The 24292-nt window shown below is 53.3% G+C and overlaps 1 protein-coding gene across 3 annotated transcripts in view; it reads right to left on the bottom strand.

Annotated features, from left to right (window-relative positions):
- The window catches only part of BCAS4 (breast carcinoma amplified sequence 4), an 86297-nt gene that overhangs the window by 9751 nt on the left and 52254 nt on the right, over positions 1-24292 (bottom strand). The window lies entirely within an intron of this gene.

The following is a 24292-nucleotide window of genomic DNA, read 5'->3' as shown; positions in this document are numbered from 1 at the left end:
CTCTGGAGGTCAAGGCTACAGTGAGCCATTATCTTGCCTGCACTCTAGCCTGGGCAACAGAACGACACCCTCTCTCCAACATAACAACAACAACAAAAACCCAAAACCAAGAACACCAAACCAAACCAAACCAAACCAAGAAAGTCTGAGAAACTGTCAGAGGAGACCAGGCTGGGGAGACATGATGACTGAATGTAGTATTGGATCCTGGAACTGAAAAAGGCTTTAGGGAAACCGAAGCAACTATGTTCATAATGTGTCAGTGTTGGTTCCTTAGCTGTGATAATGCACACAGTAAAATGTTAACAACAGAAGCAGCTGGCCGAGGGGTACAGAGACAGTCTCTGTACTATTACAGCAACTTCGCTCTAATTCTATAATTTTTTTTTAAAGCCAACAGAAGAAACAGATCAGTCTCACTCCATAAACCAAGCCCCAGCCTCTCTTAATTCAACCTCAGTGACCAAGAACGGAGCATTTACAGAGTGCCCAGCCCACAATGGGACCTTCAGGGTCACAGAGCATTCATCCTCACAGCAGCTGGGAGAGGCAGGGATCCTCCATTCCACTTTGCAAAAGGGGAAACTGAGGCTCAGCGAGTCACTTGGCCATACCCACTCAGCCGGGAATTGGCAGAGCTGGGGTTCGACCCCAGGCCTGCCCAGCTCCAGCATCTGCACTGTCCCAGCACACAGGCACCCCCGGAGCTGTGTGGAGCTGGGGGTGAGCTCTCAGTCAGGAACCAGGATGTCCCTTCAGCATCTGCCCTCCAACCTCAGGACCCTTAGGGGTTGCTCGATCTGTTCCACTCAGAGAGCACAAATGGGTCACCTTTGGTCAGCATCCGGCTTACAGACGAATTTAAAAATGAGTTCGTTGCCAACAGTGAAGAACTGGGATGTTCAAATAAACAGAGTGCCTATTTCTCTAGAAAAACTGAGCTATCTGGCCACCGTGGGCCCGCATTCCCACAGGGTGCAGTGAGCTGCCCCATCAACCAGGACACGTGCTGTCTGCTTTGTCACCGTCCCCGCCTGGGCTGCAGGACCTGTGGAGCCCTGTGGACATCCAAGCTGGCAGTGGCTCCCGGCTCACAACGCCAGGCCAAGGCTCCATAAGGCTGAAGAGGATGCCAGTGGAGAGGCCTCTGCTTACCCTGAGCCCTAAGGGTAAGGGACTGCTGACCTGGGGCCACCACCATGGCCTGTGGCTGCTGTCCCTCCCTTACTGTCTCCTCCAGTGCTTTCAAGAGCCATGAGTGAGGACCTGTGATGATGCCACTGTACAGATGAGAAAGCGGGCTTGGAGACAACAGGGCTAGGCCATGTGCCCAGGGTCCCAGCTAGTCAAAGGCTGAGGGGAGACTCAACTGGGCTCTTCCGAGCTCTTGGTGGCAGCCCCCACTACCGCCGGCCCCCAGGGCCCGTCCCCTAGGTCCTGGGCACCCTGCTGTGTCCGGGCTCCGGGCTTTCTGTACCTCAGCCTGTCCTGCCTGCAATGTCTGTGTCTGCTCCAGAGCCCTGAGTCTTCCAGAACACTGACAGCTGTGAGCAGAACCCCTCCCATTTCTCTGTAGGCAGCCCCTGCGTGTCTAATCCTGCCCTTGGGGTTGGGCTGGACAGCCTTGCAGAGCTCGTGCAGACACCGGCCCCTTCCCATCTGAATCCTCCTGCCCAGTCCAGCCCAGCCTTGGCCCCAGCCTCTGCCGGCCCAGTGACCACCGCAGCTGGTGGACATGGGAGGCTGCCGAGACCCTAGTGACAGAAGCACAGGGTTTGGGGCTGCTAGAGCTGGCAGCCGGTGCCCAGGGTGAGCCAGCAGCAGGGACAAGCTGCGGCAATCTTGTTAAGGTGATGCTGACCCAAGGGGGCAGCTCTGGAAGGTTCTTGGATGCCCACGGATTCTGCTTTTAGCTGGAGGAAAAGTGTTAACATGGAAACCAGCAGAGGAGCGGCCCCAGAAGTCTTGCCAAGCTGCTGGCTACTAAATCCAAGCTCACGCACAGGGACAGCAGGTCGGGGTGTCGGTGTCACAGCACCCTCCAAACCCAGGGCTCCATGGGGCGCCAGCTCCTGATTGGGTCTGGTCCCTCCAAACTTGGTCAACAAACTGTGCTGTCCATGGGCCAAGTCCCCTCTTTCCTCCTGCCCCTCCCCATCCCTCTGTCCTAGAGTCCTGACTCCCTCCTTCAATTGATGGTTTGTGCCAGAGTCATCCTACTTGAGCACCAAGGCACCTGGGCTTTGCTCCTGTCACATGGCCACTGACTGTATAGGACACACAAGTATATCTTTATTTTTATTTATTTATTTTGAGATAGAGTCTTGCTCTGTCACCCAGGCTGGAGTGCAGTGGCGTGATCTCGGCTCACTGCAACCTTGGCTCACCAAGGTTCCGCCTCCAGGGTTCAAGCGATTCTGCTGCCTCAGCCTCTGGAGTAGCTGGGATTATAGGCATGCACCACCACGCCTGGCTAATTTTGTATTTTTAATAGAGACGGGGTTTCACCATGTTGGCTAGGCTGGTCTCAAAATCCTGACCTCAAGTGATCTGCTTGCCTCGGCCTCCCAAAGTGCTGGGATTACAGGCATGAGCCACTGCGCCCGGCCAAAAGGTCATTTAAAAATAAATAAAGCACACAGAAGGCGGCAGATGCAAAGTACAGGGGGAATAACACAGATGACAATTGTGTTAAATAGTATCAATAATGGCACTTTGAGAGGCTGAGGTGGGCAGATCACCTGAGGTCAGGAGGTAGAGATCAGCCTGGCCAACATGGTGAAACCCTGTCTCTACTAAAAATACAAAAAAACAAAAATTAGCCAGGTGTGGTGGCATGCACCTGTAGCCCCAGCTAAGCAGGAGCCTGAGGCAGGAGAATCTCTTGGACCTGGGAAGGGAGGTTGCAGTGAGCCAAGACTGCACCACTGCACTCCAGCCTGGGTGACAGAGCGAGACTCCTGTCTTAAAAAAAAAAAAAAAATCAATCATGATCAATAGTAAGTACAATAGCAGCTCCCCCTTACACTGTCTCGATGATTGCACACTACAGTCCTCTGCAGGGATATGAATGGTGATCCCGTTTTATAGTCACGGAAACCAAGACTCAATGGGGCTCAGGAACTCACCTCCCAGTGTGATGCTTCTACGACAGACTGGGTCGGCCTCTGGAGTGTGCAAACCCAGGGAGTCAGGCCCAGGCGTGGGCTACCGCTCTGCTCTCTCTGTCTTGAAGTACTTTTTTTTTTTTTTTTTTTTTTTTTTAGAGGGAGTCTTGCTCTGTCACCCAGGCTGGAGTGCAGTGGCCTGATCTCCACTCACTGCAAGCTCTACCTCCCGGGTTCACGCCATTCTCTTGCCTCAACCTCCAGAGTAGCTGGGACTACAGGCGCCCGCCACCGCACCTGGCTAATTTTTGTATTTTTAGTAGAGACGGGGTTTCACCGTGTTAGCCAGGGTGGTCTCGATCTCCTGACCTCGTGATCCGCCCGTCTCAGCCTCCCAAAGTGCTGGGATTACAGGCATGAGCCACCGCGCCCGGCCTGAAGTTCTTAATAAGTTTGACAAAGGGGCCCTGCCTTGGCACTTCAAACTGTCACCTGAGATCTGTGTGCCTCCAGGATGGTGTTCTTTGTCCTCTGCTATCAGTCAAAAGGATGACTCCAGGGAAGCTCCATGGATGAGCCCTGGGCACGGAACAAGGGACAGCATGGCACTGGCGCTCCTGGCTGAGAAAACACCGTGGGACAAAGGGTGGAGGTGGGAACGGTGGTAGAATTTGAGGGGGGCACATGAGCAGATGGATTTGGCTGGAGCTAGGATTGACCCACTTGCAGGACAGAGCAGCAAATGGAAGAGTCCTCTGTAGCCCAGGGCAACAAACCAACAGCTGTGCCCAGTGGCCTCGCTGGGTTCAGGGGTCCCCCATCACACTGAGATCCACCTCCCCAAGGGAGGCAGCTTTACGCCCAGATGCCTGCAGTCAGTGTCCAACCTCCAGATCAGTCCCCTTATCCCATACCGACAGCTGGCTGTAGTCCAACCACCAACCACTGTCACATCAGAGTCATACATTTCTCACTTTGATGCTGAATTATCAATAGAATCCTTGAAGGTTTTGTTGGCCGGCCTGGAAGGTGGTTGGCTCCACAAAAAAGTATTGAAAATAGCACCAACTAGGCCAGGTGCGATGGCTCATGCATATAATTCCAGCACTTTAGGAGGCCGAGGCAGGTGGATCACTTGAGGTCAGGAGTTCAAGACCAGCCTGGCCAACATGGTGAAACCCCATCTCTACTAAAAATATGAAAAATAGCCAGGCATAGTGGCACACACCTGTAGTCTCAGTTACTGGGGAGGCTGAGGCAGGAGAATTGCTGGAACCCTGGAGGCAGAGGTTGCAGTGAGCCAAGACTGCGCCACTACATTCCAGCCTGGGCGACAGAGTGAGACTCCGTCTCACAAAAAAAAAAAAAAAAAAAAAAAAAAAAAATAGCACCAGTTAGCTTTGGGAAGCAAACCTGACCTACCACGTTGTCAGGCTGCACAAATACTACTCAGAGAAGCCCAGTTCCTGATACAGGCAGTTGTTATCCATTCAAGAAACAAGCCCTGGCCAGGCGCAGTGGCTCATGCCTATAATCCCAGCACTTTGGGAGGCTGAGGCAGGTGGATCACTTGAGCTCAGGAGTTCAAGACCAGCCTGGCCAACATGGCAAACTCCATCTCTACTAAAAATACAAAAAGTAGCCTGGAGCAGTGGCACACACCTATAATTCTAGCTACTCGGGAGGCTGAGGCACAAGAACCTGGAGGTAGTGGTTGTAGTGAGCTGAGATTGCACCACTGCACTCCAGCCTGGGTGATAGAGTGAGACTCTGTCTCAAAAAAAAAAAAAAAAAAAAAAAGCGCTGAGGGCAAAATGAGAGGCAGCCTGGAACCAACAGGTGCTCAGATGCCTCCTCCAGGCCCCTGGCCGGCCTGGAGAAATTCCTTCCCTAGAGCTGTGCCCCCTACCTATGGAGAAGCGTAGCCCAGGTGCAGCTGAAGGACCTGCTTCAGAGACAAGGCCTGGACTGTCCCCTGTGTCCCTTCTCCCCCATTCCAGGCCTCCAGGGAGCCTTGGCAGCCTCTTCTCAATCTCCCCCTTTCCTCAGACATGGGGGGTGTCCTTGGAGGTCTAAGAAGGAAGAAGGAAGAAGGAGGAAGGAGGAAGAAGAAGGAAGGAGGAAGAAGGAGGAACGAGGAAGAAGGAGGAACGAGGAGAAAGGAGAAGAAGGAGGAGGAAGGAGGAAGGAGGAGAAAGGAGAGGAAGGAGGAGGCAGGAGGAAGAAGGAGGAAGGAGGAACGAGGAAGAAGGAGGAAGGAGGAGAAAGGAGGAGGAGGAGGAAGAAGGAAGAAGGAGGAGGAAGGAGGAGGAAGAAGAAAGGAGAAGAGAGAAGGAGGAGGAAGGAGGAGGAAGGAAAAGAAGAGAGAAGAAGAAGAAGAAAGAAGAAGAAGAAGAAGAAATGAATGAACAGCCTAGTTGAAGAAGAAGAAGAAAGGAATGAACAGCCTAGTGGCTGTGATGCAAACATGAAGCAGCCAGATAAGGGGAGGGAAGCAGGAATGAGTGGCTAGGCTGGGGAAAGGGGCTGGAGGGGAGGAGATGGGAAAGGGAGCTGGAGGAGTCGCTCCAAGAATTCCAGGCCTTTCTGCACCCAAGCCAAGGAGTGGGCAGGTCACCTGCCCCTGGCATGGACACACAAAACAACTGCACCCCCCTCACCTGCCAACCCCATCCCTCTGTCAAAGCTGATATTCTAAATGTACAAAGGACATCTCAGAAGAGAGACCATCCGTGCTGGACAGAGGCCATCTCGCCTTCAGAGAAACACTACACTCTTCTCATTTCACTCATGGCTGCTGCAAGGCTCTGGTCCAGCCCCTCCACTCCAGGGCCACACTGTGGGCTCCACACAGAGAAGGCCCTGGAGCCCTCCACAGCTGCAAAGACAGAAACGATAAGGGAACAAGATCCTGAGCCTGCTCCCTTGTCCATACCCACACCGAAGTTGCAGCTGATCAGCCCCTCGCCACGCAGGGAGCTCGTCTGCCCTATTGGCTGCTGCACCCTTGGCCCAGGACGGCATCTGCCGCATGGGAGACACCTAATCCATGTGAACTCAGACCTCGGACCTCTGGGCCTCCTGCTCCCAGGTGACTTCATTCGGCCTCATGGAGACACAATGCTGGATGCCTCCAGCCCTGAACTCCACGCTCAAATCTCCAACTGCTGCTTGACCACCCCAGCAAATCCTGTTGGCTCTGCCTACAAACGTATTCAGACTTTTTTTTTTTTTTTAGAGACCGGGCCTTGCTGTGTCACCCAGGTTGAAGTGCAGTGACACAATCACGGCTCACTGCAGCCTCGACCTCCTGGGCCCAAGTGACACACTATTTTTCTTTTTCTTTATTGTGTTTTTTTTGAGCTGGAGTCTTGCTCTGTCGCCTGGCTGGTGTGCGGTGGCATGATCGTGGCTCACTGCAACCTCCGCCACGGGTTCAAGCAATTCTCCTGCCTCAGCCTCCCAAGTAGCTGGGATTACAGGCACATGCCTTCACTTCTGGCTAATTTTTGTATTTTTAGTAGAGACGGGGTTTCGCCATGTTGGCCAGGCTGGTCTTGAACTCCTGACCTCAGGTGATCCACCCTCCTGGGCCTCCCAATTACTGGGATTACAGGCGTGAGCCATTGCACCTGGTTCAGACTCTCAATTCATGTAGCAACTTGCACAAATCTGCAGGGAAGTGTGCTGAGTGAAAACAGCCAATCCCAAAGGGTTACAGACTGCACCATTCCATTTATAGAACATTTTTGAAATGGCAAAATCTTAGAAATGGAGGGCAGATGAGTGGTAGCCAGTGGTTGGGCAGGGAGTGGGGGCACAGGAAGGGTGAGGGTGGTTATAAAGGACAGCACAAGGGACCTGGTGGGACCCTGCTCGGTGTCTTGGCTGATACAAGTAAATTGTATGGAATGGGTACAAACGTATAGGACTTATGCCACATACAAATGAGTCCACATCGGACTGGGGAGATCTGCATTGGATTAACAGGTCAGATTCATGCTGCTATCCTGCTTGGGATATTGTGCTATGGTTTTGAAACATGTTACCACTGGGGCCGGGCGCGGTGGCTCACGCCTGTAATCCCAGCACTTTGGGAGGCCGAGGCGGGCGGATCACAAGGTCAGGAGATCGAGACCACGGTGAAACCCCGTCTCTACTAAAAATACAAAAAATTAGCCGGGCGCGGTGGCGGGCGCCTGTAGTCCCAGCTGCTCAGGAGGCTGAGGCAGGAGAATGGCGTAAACCCAGGAGGCGGAGCTTGCAATGAGCCGAGATCGCGCCACTGCACTCCAGCCTGGGCGACAGAGCGAGACTCCGTCTCAAAAAACAAAAACAAAAAAAAAAGAAACATGTTACCACTGGGGACAATTGGGCACAGAAAGGGGTCTCTCTGTGTTCTTTTTCGAGGCAGGATCTCACTGTCGCCCAGGCTATAGTGCAGTGGTGCAATCAGAGGTCACTGCAGCGTCGACCTCCCAGGCCCAAGCAATTGTCCTACCTCAGCTTCCCAAGTGCCTGGAACCCCAGACACATGCTACTATGCCCAACATTTTTTTTTTTTTGAGATGGGGGTCTCCCTAGATTGCCCAGGCTGGTCTCGAATTCCTGGGTTCAAGCGATCCTCCTGCTTCAGCCTCCCAAAGTGTTGGGATTACAGGCGTGAGCCACTGTGCCTGGCCTCTCCATGTTATTTCTTCTAACCGAATGTGAATCTACAACGTTCTCAAAAGAAAAATTTCAACTAACACGCACGCACATCCAGAGTTGGCTACACCTCCCACCTCCACCTGCCCCCCTCCTGTTCCAGGCCACCAGCACCTCTCCTGGACCATCGCAGCGGCTCTAAGTCCCCTAAGCTCCACACCGCACACCCGGCATCTTCCCTCCACATACAGCAGGGCGGTCCCAGGAAGACAAGGGCTGAGCAGGTCTCAGAGCCTCCAGGCTGAGCCTCCCACTGGCCCCAGGGCCTGCTCCCTCCACTGCCTGAACTCCTTATCCCCAGGTCCTATTCTTCCCTCCCCCAGGGCACCAGCCACCTGGCTCTCAAGTCACCTCCCCAGAGGCCCTCCCTGGCCCCCTTGCTCCTCCTCCTCAGACACCTCTCCTTTCCTTTCCTCACAGTGCTCTCCCTGGGGTACATCACGCACTAGGCCACTGCCAGGGCCGGGAGCAGGCGGCCTCTGCTCCTTCCACACCAAGGGTCTAAAAAGTGCCTGGCTTACACAGTGCTTCAAAAATAAGTGCAGTTGGCCCTCTACATCTGTGGGTTCCACATCCATGCATTCCACCAACCATGAATCAACAATCTTCAAAAGCGAGGCTGGGCGTGGTGGCTCAAGTCTGTAATCCCAGCCCTTTGGGAGGCCAAGGCGGAAGGATCACTTGAGCCCAGTTCAGACGAGCCTGGGCAACATAGCAAGGCACTGTGTCTGCATTAATAATAATAATAATAAATTAGCCAGGCATGGTGGCACACACCTGTAGTCTCTCAGCTACTTGTGGGGGCTGAGGTGGGAGGATTGCTTAAGCCTAGGAGGTCAAGGCTGCAGTGAGCTGAGATCTCACCACTGCACTCCAGCCTGGGTGACAGGGCAAGATTCTGTCTCACACGATAATAATAACAATAATAATAAGAGCAAGACACTGTCTCTACAAAAAATACAAAAAGTTAGCCAGACGTGGTGGCACATCCCTGTAGTCCCAGCTACTCAGGAGGCTGAGGTGGTAGGATTGCTTGAGCCCAGAAGTTTGAGGCTGCAGTGAGCTATGATCTGTGTCACTGCACTCCAGCCTGAGTGAAAGAGTGACTGCCTCACCAAAAAAAAAAAAAAAAATTCAGGAAAAAAAAAAAAAGGGTGGTTGCTTCTGTACTGAACATGTTCAGATTTTTAGTCATTATTCCCCAAACAATACAGTATAACAGCTATTTATATAGCATTTACTTTGGTTTTTTGTTGTTGTTTTTTGTTTGTTTGTTTTGTTTTGTTTTGTTTTTTTTGAGACGGAGCCTCGCTCTGTCGCCCAGGCTGGAGTGCAGTGGCGCGATCTCGGCTCACTGCAAGCTCCGCCTCCTGGGTTTACGCCATTCTCCTGCCTCAGCCTCCTGAGTAGCTGGGACTACAGGCGCCCGCCACCGCGCCCGGCTAATTTTTTGTATTTTTAGTAGAGACGGGGTTTCACCGTGGTCTCGATCTCCTGACCTTGTGATCCGCCCACCTCGGCCTCCCAAAGTGCTGGGATTACAGGCGTGAGCCACCGCGCCCGGCCTTGTTGTTGTTTTTGAGACAGTCTTGCTCAGTCACCCAGGCTGGAGTGCAATGGCATGATCTTGGCTCACTGCAACCTCCGGCTCTTGGTTTCAAGTGATTCTACTGCCTTACCCTCCCAAGTAGCTGAGATTACAGGTGCTTGCCACCATGCCTGGCTAATTTTTGTACTTTTAGTACAGACAGGGTTTCACCATGTTGGCCAGGCTGGTCTCAAACTCCTGACCTCAGGTGATCCACCCACCTTGGCCTCCCAAAGTCTTAGGATTACAGGCGTGAGCCACCAAGCCCAGCCAGCATTTACTTCGTATTAGGTATTATAAGTAATCTAGAGATGATTTAGAGTATAGGGAAGGAAGTAAGTTATATGCAGATTATCTCTATATATTCTTTATATTAGAGACTCAAGCACCCATGGATTTTTGATAACTGACAGGAGTTCCTGGAACCAAGCCCCATGGATACCAGGGATGACTGTATTAACTTGAATGAATGAGTCAATGAATGAATGGGTGGAAGTTTGGCAGCAGAGTTAAGCCTGGCCCAGGGGCTGGAGTCGCTAGTTCTCAGCAGCTTCCAGAGCAGACAAGGAGGCTAAGAGGGTACTGTGCAGGTACAGGACGGGCATGGAGGTGGGTGGAAGGAGCCTCCAGGCAGCACAACTGGGGGGGTGGTCTCCAGGCTCAGGAGCCCTAGAGACAGAGGGAAAGAGGAGAACACCCTGCTGGCTGAGCCACCCTCACCCCCACCATGGACATTCTCAACAGAACCAGAAACTGGGGACTTCCGGTGGGGAATAACTCACTTCTCAGGGCCTCCTGGGGGTGCAGGCACAAAGCCTTAGGGGCTTCCCACCACCTTCCCATTCCCTCGGTGAGACTCACATTGCTTATGGGAATAAGGGTGGGAGTGGAGGTGGGGGTCACAGAGGACCTTGCATTTGCACATTGACATCCCCCTGCAAAGCCCCAGAGCTGCTAGCATTGAGAGCAGAGTCCCTTCATCCAGTGCAATAAACTGTCCCGTTTCCAAATCCCTCAGATGGCAGCAGTCCCCCTTTCTAGCTGTGTGACCCTGGCCAAGTTACTAACCTCTCTGTGCCCGTTTTCTCATCTGAAAATGGGGGCTAATAATTGCTCCTACCTCACAGGGCATTATGCCCATATAATGGAAAGCACTTAGAAAATAGTGTTCAGCCGGGCGCAGTGGCTCACGCCTGGAATCCCAGCACTGTGAGGCCGAGGCAGGCAGATCACCTGAGGTCTGGAGTTCAAGACCAGCCTGACCAACATAGGGAAACCTCAACTCCACTAAAAATACAAAATTAGCCAGGCGTGGTGGCGCAAACCTGTAATCCCAGCTACTCGGGAGGCTGGGGCAGGAGAATTACTTGAACCCAGGAGGTGGAGGTTGCGGTGAGCTGAGATTACACCATTGCACTCCAGCCTGGGCAATAAGAGTGAAACTCTGTTTCAAAAAAAAAAAAAGGAAGAAAATAGTGCTCAATGAGTGAAGGCTAATTTCATTCTTTTTTGTGTGTGTGGAGGAGTCTCGCTCTGTCGCGCAGGCTGGAGTGCAGTGGTGCTATCTCGGCTCACTGCAAGCTCCGCCTCCCGGGTTCACGCCATTCTCCTGCCTCAGCCTCCCAAATAGCTGGGACTACAGGCGCCCGCCACCTCGCCTGGCTTTTTTTTTTTTTTTTTTGTATTTTTAGTAGAAATGGGGTTTCACCATGTTAACCAGGATGGTCTCGATCTCCTGACCTCGTGATCCACCCGCCTCGGCCTCCTAAAGTGCTGAGATTACAGGCGTGAGCCGCCATGCCTGGCGGCTAATTTCATTCTTAACAGGGCTCTCTGAATTCATATGCTTTTAAAATGCCATCATTAGCTTGTGAACAGCCCAAACGTACAATGTTATAATGTTGCATTTTTAGTAATTAAATACATTCAGTTTCAAAATGTGAACATTTAAACTAAATCACAATTATGGGAGCCAGTTCTGATACTGCTTCGATGTTTAACTTACAAGGAGGCTTGAAAATTACAAATGCCAGAACATCTCTGAGCCACTAAGTGATGTGACTGATCAATCAGAGGGCCTGGCACATAGTAGGTGCTCACTAAATGCCTGCTGGTCAGAGAGTGAGAGGTTATAGGATGCCACATGTCAGGCACAAAGATGCTGGCAGGCAGCCCTGCAAGCAGCCCCCCTGCATGTCTCTCCAAGCACTGACCGCTGTCATCTGAGCCCCTCCTGCCCCGTACCAATGCACACACTTCCAGGGGCACTGCCCAAGGCCTCTGGAGCCAGGTCCAGGTCAGCAAAGAGCTGCCAGACACAGAAGGGACAAGGTGGCTGGAAGACTGTGATCACCAATCCTGGTCAGGGTGGCACCTCAAAACTGGTGCTTGGGGATGCCCAGCCCTGAAACAGCCACCTCCCTGCTCCAGCTTCTTACTCCATTTAGAAACCAGCATCTCCCTTACCAGCTGAGGTTCCCAGGTTAATTATTAGGATTCCCTAAGTAACAAGAACTTTGACCTTGACTTTGGGCCTGGCAGCATGACAAGGTGTGACGTTATCAGCCAGAACAGTCATTGGCATGAACTCACTGCCTAATGAGACACGGTTTATCTTCCCAGCAGAAAGTTGACCAGGAACAGAGCCAAGTACTTCCCAGGCTCCGTGGGCATCAAAGGGATTGCACCTTTTCCAGACCTAATCCACAGCTGCAGGCAGCAGGCAGGAGTCTGCACTGACAATCGACTTACCTCTGCACATTGCCTGATTCCAGAACCTGCGTTCCGACACCGACCATACCTGCCATCCCCTGCCGGGCCCAACCTCGCTCAGGAAGGCCTGCGACCCAGCAGCCTGTCGTGGGCTGTGCTGCGAATGCCACCCCAGTGCCACACATGGGCCAGGCTCTTCCCTCCCACAGGCCTTTCCCAGCCTATCCTCTGCAGCTTCCCCTGAGTTCTTTCCTCTTTTTCTCTGTGAGGCATGGAAGTCAGATGCATGCAGCCCATCTTGTTATTATCTGCTGATAGTTTCTGCCTGCGAGTTTTATTCTCCAGACAGACCTAAGCCCAGGCAGGGACCCAGGTCCGTCATTTATTCATCCTCAGGTTCATGGCTGTTGTTACTAACAGTTCCCACGTACCAAGTGCTGCTCTCTAGTGACGCAGTAAAAAGCGTCCCTGGGGGGCTCTCCTGTGGATGCACCTACGGCCTGATATGGACATCAGGGCTCAGAGAAGGGCAGTGGGTATCCACGGCCCAGCCTGGCTGGCCGGCTCAGACCTGCCCTATCCTCTCTGGCCCACACCCGTCCCCTTCCAGTCTGAGGAGGAGTGGGTCCCAGGAAGGTCTCTTGGAGGAGCCAGAGATGCAGGTGGCGGTGGGGAGTGAAAGGGGATGAAAGGATTGTGGCCTGGGGGGCAGGAAGCACAGTGAAGGTTTGTGATTATGTGGGTGACACACGGAGAGACATGGGACAGAGACATGGCAGGAGAGACAAGGAGACAGAGTGGCACAGATAGGGATGCAAAGGCAGAGACAAGCAAGATGAATGCAAGAGACATGGATTCAGGCAGTGACACAAAGATAGAGACAGACCAGAATACCAACAGAGATGGAGACGGGAAGAGAAGAGAGGCAGCAGGAAACAGAACTGCTGGGGATGCAGAGCCAGAGGCCGAAATCTCCACCAAGCAGGAGTCGGGGTGAGGGTGGGGCCTAGGCTGGGCCCCTCCTCCAGTGGTCAAGATGGAATAGGGGGCTGAAGATGGGAGGAAGTGGGAGAGGTGGGACCCAGAGGGGGACCCAAGACACCCCCGGTGGGTGTGCCCAGGTGGACGTAGCTAGTCCAACCCCTCATGACCCAGCATCGCTTGAGACATCACGAACCTGGCCATCCCTGACCACCCACATGTTCCTGGCATGAGCAGTGCGGAGGGGTTGGCCCAGATAGGCAGCAGCTCAGAGGCGAGTGAGCCACTCCATTCAATTCCTGCAGGCTAGATCTGTGGTGGCCGACATCCGCACATGGCAGGAAGCGGGTGATAGGTTATTCTGTAAACAGCAGCTTCAGGACTTGGCTTTGGCAGCCTTGAAGATGTCAGAGACACACATAGGGTGCCACATGGTGGCGGGGGGGGGGTTGGAACAATCAGCCCCTTCAGAGAGAGCTGTCTACAAAAGCAATCCTCGCGGCCCACCCTAACTGAGCACCTACTATGTGCTAGCGCTGTGCCGAATGCATAAGTGAATCCCTTCAGGCAGTGTGGAGCTCAGGACTGCAGGCTCTGGAGCCAGGCAGCCTGGGGGCACCTCTTCTACCTCCTCCCGCTGACTGTGGCGAGAAGCTCCACCTCCTGCTGCCTCAGTTGCTCTTTATAAAATGGGGCCAGTGATAGCAACTTGCCTCACTACGTGGCAGCTAAGCAGGTAAGCAATGAGGTCAGCACAGAGCATCCAGGTGCCTGCCTCGTGTGAGTACTCAGCAAAGCACGCCACTCTCCATAACTTACGCATCTCAGCTGCTAGAACAGTGCCTACATCAGAGTACTGCTACATAGAAGTTTCCAAATGAAGAGCAAATCACGCACGTTCAAATGCTCGACCTGAGGCCATGAGGCTGGAGAACTGCCACCCATTTCACAGAGGGGAGGGTGAGACTCTCCCAAGGCCATGGAGCTAGCCAGCAATACCACCAAGATACAATACCCAGGACTGTTTGGCTCTGGAATTCATACTTTCCTATATTTTTAAACTTTTTATTCTTTTCCATATTCATAAGGAAACTTTTTCATATTTATAGGAAACATAAAAGCAATGAGGGGTCTCCAGGTACCATCGCCCAGTCTTGACAGCTGTCACTCTTCTGGGCCAGTGGTCCTTAACTCGGGGCAATTTTGCCTCCAGGGGACAGCTGGCAATTTATGGACTCCTTTTTGGTTGTTACACTGTGGGGAGGGTGCATCTAGCGAGAGAGGCCAGAGATGCGGCAAAACACCTACCAGTGCACAAAACATCCCCCAGTGCACAAAAACCCCCCAGTGCACAAAACACCCCCCACTACACAAAACAGCCCCCACTACACAAAACACCCCCCAGTGCACAAAACACCCCCCACTACACAAAACACCCCCCACTACACAAAACACCCCCCACTACACAAAACACCCCCTAGTGCACAAACACCCCCCAGTGCACAAACACCCCCCAGTACACAAACACCCCCCAGTACACAAAATATCCCCCAGTACACAAAATATCCCCCAGTGCACAAACACCCCCCAGTGCAAAAACACCCCCCAGTACACAAAATATCCCCCAGTGCACAAACACCCCCCACTGCACAAAACACCCCCCAGTACACAAAATATCCCCCAGTGCACAAACACCCCCCACTGCACAAAACACCCCCCACTACACAAAATATCCCCCAGTGCACAAACACCCCCCACTGCACAAAACACCCCCCAGTGCACAAAACACCCCCCACTACACAAAACACCCCCCAGTGCACAAACACCCCCCAGTACACAAAACACCCCCCAGTACACAAAACATCCCCCAGTGCACAAAACACCCCCTAGCGCACAAACACCCCCCAGTACACAAAATATCCCCCAGTGCACAAACACCCCCCACTGCACAAAACACCCCCCACTACACAAAATATCCCCCAGTGCACAAACACCCCCCACTGCACAAAACACCCCCCAGTGCACAAAACACCCCCCACTACACAAAACACCCCCCAGTGCACAAACACCCCCCAGTACACAAAACACCCCCCAGTACACAAAACATCCCCCAGTGCACAAAACACCCCCTAGTGCACAAACACCCCCCAGTACACAAACACCCCCCAGTGCACAAAATGGTCCCCACAGTAAAGAATGACCTGGCCGGGCGCGGTGGCTCAAGCCTGTAATCCCAGCACTTTGGGAGGCCGAGGCGGGTGGATCACGAGGTCAGGAGATCGAGACCATCCTGGCTAACATGGTGAAACCCCGTCTCTACTAAAAATACAAAAAACTAGCCGGGCGTGGTGACGGCGCCTGTAGTCCCAGCTACTTGGGAGGCTGAGGCAGGAGAATGGCGTGAACCCAGGAGGCGGAGCTTGCAGTGAGCTGAGATCCAGCAAGCCTGGGCAACACAGTGAGACTCCGTCTCAAAAAAAAAAAAAAAAAAAAAATGACCTGGCCCCAAATGTCCACAGTGCTGAGGTTGAGAGCCCTGGTCTGCATCCTTGCTCTTGATTATTTCCCTCCAAATGCTTTAGGAACTGGATCCGCAATCTTAGGGGCGAATGGGGTTTGCATTATGATATGAGGAGCTGCAAGGGGCAGAGTTTCTCTATGATGAGTGACCCTGAAGGCGGCATTCCAATTAGAAAAGAGGGTGTTGGGCTGGGCGTGGTGGCTCACGCCTGTAATCCCAACACTTTGGGAGGCCGAGGCAGGCGGATCACAAGGTCAGGAGCTCGAGATCAGTCTGACCTACATGGTTAAACCCCACCTCTACTAAAAATACAAAAAAATTAGCCAGGTGTGGTGGCACGTGCCTGTAGTCCCAGCTACTCAGGAGGCTGAGGCAGGAGAATCGCCTGAAGCCGGGAGGCAGAGGTTGCTGTGAGCCAAGATCGCACCACTGCACTCCAGCCTGGGCAACAGAGTGAGTCTCTGTCTCAAAAAAAATAAAATAAATAAAAAATAAAGAAAGGGGGGTGTTGGCTGGGTGAGATGGTTTACACCTGTAATCCCTTTGGGAGACCGAGGCAAGCAGATAACTTAAGGTCAGGAGTTCGAAACCAGCCTGGCCAACATGGCAAAACCCTGTCTCTACTAAAAATACAAAAATTAGCCGGGCGTGGTGGCAGGCGCCTGTAATCCCAGCTACTCGGGAGACTGAGGCAGGAGAATCGCATGAACCCGAGAGGCAGAGGTTGCAGTGAGCTGAGATCGCACCACTACACTCCAGCCTGGGTGAGAGAGCGAGACTCCATCTCAAAAAAACAAAAGGAAAGGAGATGTTGTTGACTGCATCCATTAACACTTCATGTAAGACAAAGAAAACATCATCTGTTTGGCTCAAAAAGTAGGAGTGCCAGGTGGAAAGAATTTGGGGGATGTAGAGGGATCCCACCAACTGCCTCCCTTGGCACTGCACCCAGAACCCCTTTTGAGAAGTGAACCCAGGCCAGCCGTGGGCCCTGGCACCTCCCACATCCTTGATGACATCCCCCACTGAGGGGACTCAAATGCCAGGCTGGGCAGGCAGAGGTGGGTACCCACCCACGGGTTCATGTTCTGGGTCCTCTGGGTGCTGCCTGGTCACTGCAGATCATTGCCAAGGCCCAGATTCAGGCCCCTGAACCAAGGGCCCTGAGGAGATTTATTCGAGCCTCTCAGATCTGTTTTCAAAATCAGTTGATTTCAGAGAAAATCTGCATCCGCTCTTTTAAAATGTGCAAGGCCTCGGCCGGATGCGGTGGCTCACGCCTGTAATCTCAGCACTTTGGGAAACCAAGGTGGACAGATCACTTGGGGTCAGGAGTTCAAGACCGGCCTGACCAACATGGCGAAACCTCATCTCTACTAAAATTACAAAAATTAGCCAGTCGTGGTGGCAGGCACCTGTAGTCTCAGCTACTCGGGAGGCTGAGGCAGAAGAACTGCTTGAGCCTGGGGGGAGGAGGAGGCTGTAGTGAGCTACGATCATACCACTGCACTCCAGCCTGGGCAGCAGAGTGAAACCATTAAAAAAAAAAAAACAAAAAAAACCACACACACACACAAAAAGCACAAGGCCTGGCCACTCTGGCCACCCTGGTCTCTGTTCCAGGCTTCAGGCTGCAGCTGAGGGCCCTGCCTCCCCTGCTGGTCACAGCCCCAGCCTGGCCTCTCTGCATCACTCAGGGCCTTGCCTGGTCTCAGTGTTTGAATTTTGATTCCTGGGATGTGAAGAATGTGGGACTCTGGAACCAAATGGGCCAGGCCCTGGCTTTGTTAAAATGTTCTAACTTATGATCCTCGGTTTCCTCACCTGAAGAGCGGGGATGGAGACAGTTACTCTGTACCAGGTGGCCTGGGGATGAATCAAGTAGGGCAGTTTAAGTGCTGCTTGTGGCGGCCCAAAGTCGAGCCCAGAACACTACAGCAGCATCAGAACTCTCATCACCATGGTGAAGACAAGACACAGGCCCCGCCCTTGAGCAGCTCTCAGTCTAGGGGAGCAACAGGAGCAAATGCAGATGAAGCCATGTGCCAGCCAGAGGAAGGCTTCCTGGGGTGGGACCGTGTGACTAGGACTTTGAACAATAACGAACATTGCCAGGCGGGGAGCGGGAAGGGCTTTCCAGGGAGGGGGACTGGCATGTGCAAAGGCGGCAAATGATGTCCAACAACCCCAGGATGGCAGGGCTGGGCCCAGGGCGCTACTGCCCCAGGGGGTGCCCCTGATGGTGGTGCTGTGTTGAGAGAAGGGCATGATGAGGGTCCCACCAACCAAGGCAAAGTTGGGGTGCTTCCACATAGGACCGAACACACAGCTCCCCGCAAAATGAAAACCTCTTGTTGTCGGAAGGAACTTCCTCCCCTCTCATCCTCAAAATCTCAACAAGAATGAAATGCCTGAAAAACACAATTTGATTCCCAAACCAGCCTGCCAGGAACCCTCCATCCCCCTACAGCACTCCACCAAAGACCCTGAAGGAAACAGCCTGGGAGGTCTCTGGGAGCCGTGGGGAGGGGGCTGGTGGGTGGGGGCTGGGACCCGGCGCCCCTCGGCTCTCCACAGTCGTGGTCCTCATATTTGCCATCTGCTCCTGCTGCATTTTTACCGCAAGGGCTGATGGGGGCAGCAGGAGAAGCAGCGGCTGGTTCAGGGCCGGGAGAAGGCGCCTCACAATTTCCTCTGCCTTCTCGTTTGTGTCTTACCCAGCCTCCACCACCAGATAAAGCCGAGCCCGTCGGCCTCCTCCCCGAGTCGCCCCCTGCAGGGGGATTCTGCAGGGGAGAGGGGGTGTCCTGAGAGACCCCGCCCCTTCCTTTGCAGGGCTGGGCAGGAAGGGAGAGGAGGCGAGGGGAGGGAGCTAGGGGTCCCTGGGGGAGGGGAGCACGCTGAGCCTGGCACTGAGGACTCCTGCAGGCAGCCCGGGCAGGGCAGCTCCGCCCACGGCCTCATTACCTCCCTTTCAGCCTTGAAAATCCTCTCCAGCCTTCCAGTGCCTGGACACGCCCTCTAAGAAATCTGGGAGGCAAAGCCTTCAGAACATCCACTGATGACTATTTATTGACCACCTACTATGTGCTCTACCAGGGGAAGAAACTCAAATGCACCAGCAGGCACTAAGGGTGGGCACAGCGGGCCAGATGGTGGCTGGGCAGGGATGCCGCTCAGGGGCCCACTTGGACCTCTGCTTCTTCATGAGAAGCCACAAGGGCAAAGTTGGGGTACTTCCAGATAGGGCTCAACAAACAGCACCCCCCCCCCCACCCAAAGAAAAACTACTTGTTGTCAGAAGGAACTTCCTCCCCTCCCCTCCTCAAAATCTCACATAAAATTTGCTTTTTGGCAATTAACTCAAGTTAAATGTATCCATATACCACACTGGCCAAAGAGCAAGTGCGGTTGAGGCAGAACTAGCCCAAAGATCTCGAGTTTGCAGCCTTGGCAGTCGAAGTTTCGGTCCCTGCCCTTGGGAAGCTCACAGAGGGAGGTAGAGACACACGCTGACCAGCTGACCAAGGTCAAAGCTGGATCAAATTCCAGCTCTGCCAGTTATGCCGTGTGACCCTGAGCAAGTGAACAGCCCTCTCTGAGCCTCAGGTCCTTGCTTTGTAAACTGGAATAATAGCATCTGCCTCCGGCGTTGTTATAGGAAATTGAGATGAAGCACAGAAAGCCCTTCGTATACAGTAGGGGCTCAATACAACTATTGGCTGTTAGTCATGCTGCTGTTTAGAATTGAAGAGTTCCAGCCAGGGCTGGTGCAAAAAAGTGGAGAAGATACCTCTCTACTCCTCCCTGGTCCCAAATGTTCCACAGTGGAGGGGACGAAGTGGTACAGGTCATCAGCCTAAAGTCCAGAGCTGGGGGTATACTGGGTGCAGCCCATGGTACAACAGAGTTTTATTTATTTATTTTTTTAGTTTTTAGAATAGGCCGGCCACGGTGGCTCAAGCCTGTAATCCCAGCACTTTGGGAGGCCGAGATGGGCAGATCACGAGGTCAGGAGATCGAGACCATCCTGGCTAACACGGTGAAACCCCGTCTGTACTAAAAAAATACAAAAAACTAGCCAGGTGAGTTGGCGGGCGCCTGTAGTCCCAGCTACTCGGGAGGCTGAGGCAGGAGAATGGCGTAAACCCGGGAGGCGGAGCTTGCAGTGAGCTGAGATCCGGCCACTGCACTCCAGCCCGGGCAACAGAGCGAGACTCCGTCTCAAAAAAAAAAAAAAAAAAAGAATAGAGACAGGGTCTCACTATGTTGCCCAGGCTGGTCTCGAACTCCTGGGCTCAAGTGATCCTCCTGCCTTGGCCTTCCCAAGTGCTGGGATTACAGGTGTGAGCCACTGCTCCAGCCACAACACTTTTTTCCACACAGTATTCAACAGTTAGAAAAATACTGACTTTTTGACATGAGAAGATTCATTAAAAAAAAAAAAAACACAAAAAACAAAAAACCCTCCAGATGTCCAGCTTTCTCCCCCATACAGGAAAACCTGGTGACTGCTGGTCACCATTTCTGCGAGGCTGGTGCCAGGCAAGCTTCACTCCTGTACATGAGGCATGGGGTCTGCAATTCGCCACAGTCCCCACCACTCCCTCCTGTCTCATGCCCAGAAGACTCGCTCACTCACTGCTGTTACCAGATCACCCTGGGAGCGCTGCAATTGTGGGACCGGGTGACATCTCATACCCTGCCTGTCCTGGCTCTGCTTTGCTCCAAAGCCACCCTGGCTCCCCTCCAGCCCCTCTGCCCATCTTTCTTTCTGGAAAGGTCTCAGTAACCACGGTCTCCCCAGGCCTCTGCTGCCCTGGTGGGGGTAGGGGTGAACAGGTGGGCCAGGCAGCCCCAAGACCCAGCCAAGCTTCCTCCCGCCAGGGCAGCACCGTTCTGTAAAGGAGTCAGGAGTTGGCCCAGTGAGCTTTGCTGTCAGCCAAAGAGCTTCCCTGGGAAGCACCGCATTCTTCTCCATCAGAAAAATTAATCAAAATGACACCTCGTGAACAAGATGTTTTGGCGGCAGAAAACAAACAGTGATTTACAACAAATTAGTGAGGCTGTTCTGTGCCTCTGGGCACGTGAGCCAGGAGGAGGGCCGGCCTGGCACGGTCAGCAGGAAGTTGGCCCAGGCCAAGGGGACACCTGCTGTGGCCTCTGTGTACTTCCGAGGTCCGCAGCCCGCAGGGCTCCAGCCCCATTTCACACTTTCACTTCCGCACATGCCTGAAACCATCTCCAGATGTGAGGGGCCCTCCACAGGCAGGCACTGGGCTGATGGCCGCCCCCTCCAGCGGGGTCTCAGGGACATTTGTCTGGAAGACCTGGGCCCCTTTCCGGAGCCTCTTTTCTTTCCTCTGATTGGACAAGGGCCCTGAGACCTGGCGAGGGGAGGATTCCAGAGAGCTCAGGGCACAGCATGAGGTATTTCCAGGGGAGGAAACATTCCAAACAGCCGAACCTGCAGCCTGGAGGGCACCCACGTGCCCTGCTCAGCTCTGGTGTTCAAGTCCTAAGACGTCACAGACCCTGAACGCCAGCCTGAGCTCAGAGCAGAGAAGGAGCCCTGGTTTCTCGCCAAGTGAAGCAAATTCGACCAAGTCACTCCCCTGCTACAAACACTTCCATGGCTCCCGTCGCCCCTAGAATAGTGTTAAATTCCTCTTGTGGCCTTGAGACCCCGCACAATCTGGTCCCTGCTACCTCCCAGACCTCATCTCTCTCCACTCTGCCCTGGCTCGTGCAGGCAGCCCAGCTAAACTGGCGATTCCTCAAGCACCAAGCTTAGGTGCGTTGCAGAGATTTTGCAATTGCAGTTCCCTCAGCCCAGAGCACTCTTTCTTCTGACTCCACACCGCCACTTATTCATCATCCAGCTCTCAGCTTCCACGGCCCCTCCTCAGAGGCCACTCCTGACCCCTCAGACCAGGGATCCTTTTTAATTTTTGTACATTTTATTTTGTAGAGACAGGGTCTGTCACCCAGGCTGGAGTGCAGTGGTGCAGTCTCGACTCACTGCAGCTTTGAACTCCTGGGCTCAAGCAATTCTTCCACCCCAGGCTTCCAAGTAGTTGGGACCACACGAATGCACCACCATGCCTGGCTAAAGGGCCCCCTTTAGAAACAGCCATCTAACTGGATTTTCTGTTTTTTCTTGTTTTTTGAGACAGAGTCTTGCTCTGTTGCCCAGGATGGAGTGCAGTGGTACAATTATGGCTCACTGCAGCCTTGACCTCCTGTGCTCAAGTGATCCTTCCACCTCCTGAGTAGCTGGGAATACAGGCATGCACCACCATCCCTGGCAAAGTTTGTATTTTTTTTGGTAGAGACGGGGTTTCGCCATATTGCCCAGGCTGTAACTCCTGGGCTCAAGTGACCCACCCATCTAGGCCTCCCAAAGTGCTGGGATTACAGGCATGAGTCACCATGTCCCACCTGTAACTGAACTTTCTTTGAATTTGGTCATTGTCCGTATTCTTGCACCAGACACAAGCTCCCTGAAGAGATCACAGCTCTCTACCAAAGCAACATGTGATGGAAAGAAGAACGTGGATTCATATCCTGATGTCCAACTGTGTGATTCTGGGTAAGTTACTTACCTTCTCTGTGCCTCAGTTTCCTCACCTGTAAGATGGAGATAGAAATAGCACCTCCCTCGTGGGATGTTATGAGGATTGACAGGCTGAAAACAGTGCCTGGCACAGCAGGGCTGGCTCTGTCAGCTGCCCCGTGATTCCCGCTCACCGCTGAGCACCAAGTGTTGAGTCTGCCCTGGACCACTCCATTGCTCACAAGCAAAGCCGGCTTTTCAGCCGGGTGTGGTGGCTCACGCCTATAATCCCAACACTATGGGAGGCCAAGGTGGGTAGATCACTTGAGGTCAGGAGTTCGAGACCAACTTGGCCAATGTGGCAAAACTCTGTATCTACTAAAAATACAAAAATTAGCCTGGCATGGTGGTGCATGCCTGTAATCCCAGCTACTTGGGAGGCTGAGGCAGGAGAATCACTTGACCCCAGGAAACGGAGGTTGCAGTGAGCTGAGATCACACCACTGGCTGGCTTTTCAGGTGGCCGATGCTCTTCCGCTCCACGCTCGGAATCCCTCCTGAGAGTTCTGGAGCTTTTCTCCTCTGCTTTAGCGTGGGCCCTCATCATTTTCCAACAAATCCAAACTAGTTTTCTAGCAAGCAAAGCCTCTCACGAACCTGCCCATGCCAGCTCACTGACTCAGTCGGACTCTCTGAGGCTTTTTTTTTTTTTGAAATTTAAAGATATTATTTTAAGCTGGGCGTGGTGGGTCACGCCTGTAATTCCAGCACTTTGGGAGGCTGAGGTGGGCAGATCGCCTGAAGTCAGGAGTTCGAGACCAGCCTGGCCAACATGGCAAAACCCTGTCTCTCACTAAAAATATAAAAATTAGCCAGGCTTGGTGTTGGGTGCATGTAATCCCAGCTACTCGGGAGGCTGAGGCAGGAGAATCGCTTGAACCCAGGAGGCAGAGGTTGCAGTGAGCCGAGATCGCACCACTGCACTCCAGCCCGGCGACAGAGTAAGACTGTCTCAATTAAAAAAAAAAAGACCCCCCAAAAAAAGACAGACTGAATGTGGCCAGATCATGCAGCCTCTTGCAGGCCATGACAAGGAATTTGGATTTTATTCTGAAGTCACTGAGAAGCCATCTCGGAACAATTCAAAATAACTTTAGGATCTCAAAAGATATCATCTTAATAACATCTAGTAAATTAGAGATGCAGTCTCCCCATGTTGTTCCCAGCTCAAGTGATCCTCCCGCCCTGGCCTCCCAGAGTGCTGGGATTATGGGTGGAAGCCACTGTGCCTGGCTAAGAGACTTGCCCATGGTCACACAGCTAAGACATGTCACAGAAGGGGCTTAGCTACAATGAAAGAGAGGTGCAATTTTTATTAAAACCTCACAATGTTATAACGACCAATATAAAAGCATAACTGAAAACTTTTCATTTGTACAGAACACCATGAAAATGTGGACTTTTGTACCACGAAATACATATGTCGTAGCACGGCCCTGCGTACATTTTGGTGGCTGGGCGCCAAGGGCCTGGGGCACAGGCTGGCTCCGTCTGTGGAGCAAATGCCTCTTTCTCAGGCAGCTCAAAGGCGGGGCTGAGAGGCCAGGCTCCAGTTGGAAAGCTGGCTGAGGGGAACACTAGTATCCTCAGGTCACTTCCTGCACCAGACCCCTCGGGCCAGCCCAGGCCACAGGCCATGTCCACGCCAGCACCAAGTCACCCGGGCAGCGGGGAGCCTGCCCTCTCTGGGGGCTGGGCCTCTGGCGAGTGGTGTGGCTCCCCACAGGGGCAGAACCCCATGCCAGCATTCCTGTGGGGCCACCCAATATCCCTGTCTCACCTCAGCCCTCTCCACTCCATGGACCCTTTGGAGACAGCACGGGTGGGTGAGAAACAGACAGCCCAGGGGCGCCACACAGCCAGGTCACCCTGAGTGGCTGCTGTGTCTGGATGGTCACTGTTTGGGCCACTCGGGGTTGGGGGAGGCCTCAAACACCTGCCTCGGGGGAGCAGTGGGGTCCTGGGGGAGGTACCACGAGAGAAACCAAAGCTCTCCGAGCCCCTGGCTGCCTGGGCCCCTCGGGCCTACACTGGGCATTGGAACAGGCCCCGGGAGAAGG

The sequence above is a fragment of the Macaca mulatta genome, chromosome 10, assembly GCF_049350105.2.
Source record: "Macaca mulatta isolate MMU2019108-1 chromosome 10, T2T-MMU8v2.0, whole genome shotgun sequence".
NCBI lineage: Eukaryota > Metazoa > Chordata > Mammalia > Primates > Cercopithecidae > Macaca > Macaca mulatta.
The sequence above is the reverse complement of the archived record's forward strand: the minus strand, read 5'-3'. Positions and strand labels throughout refer to the sequence as shown.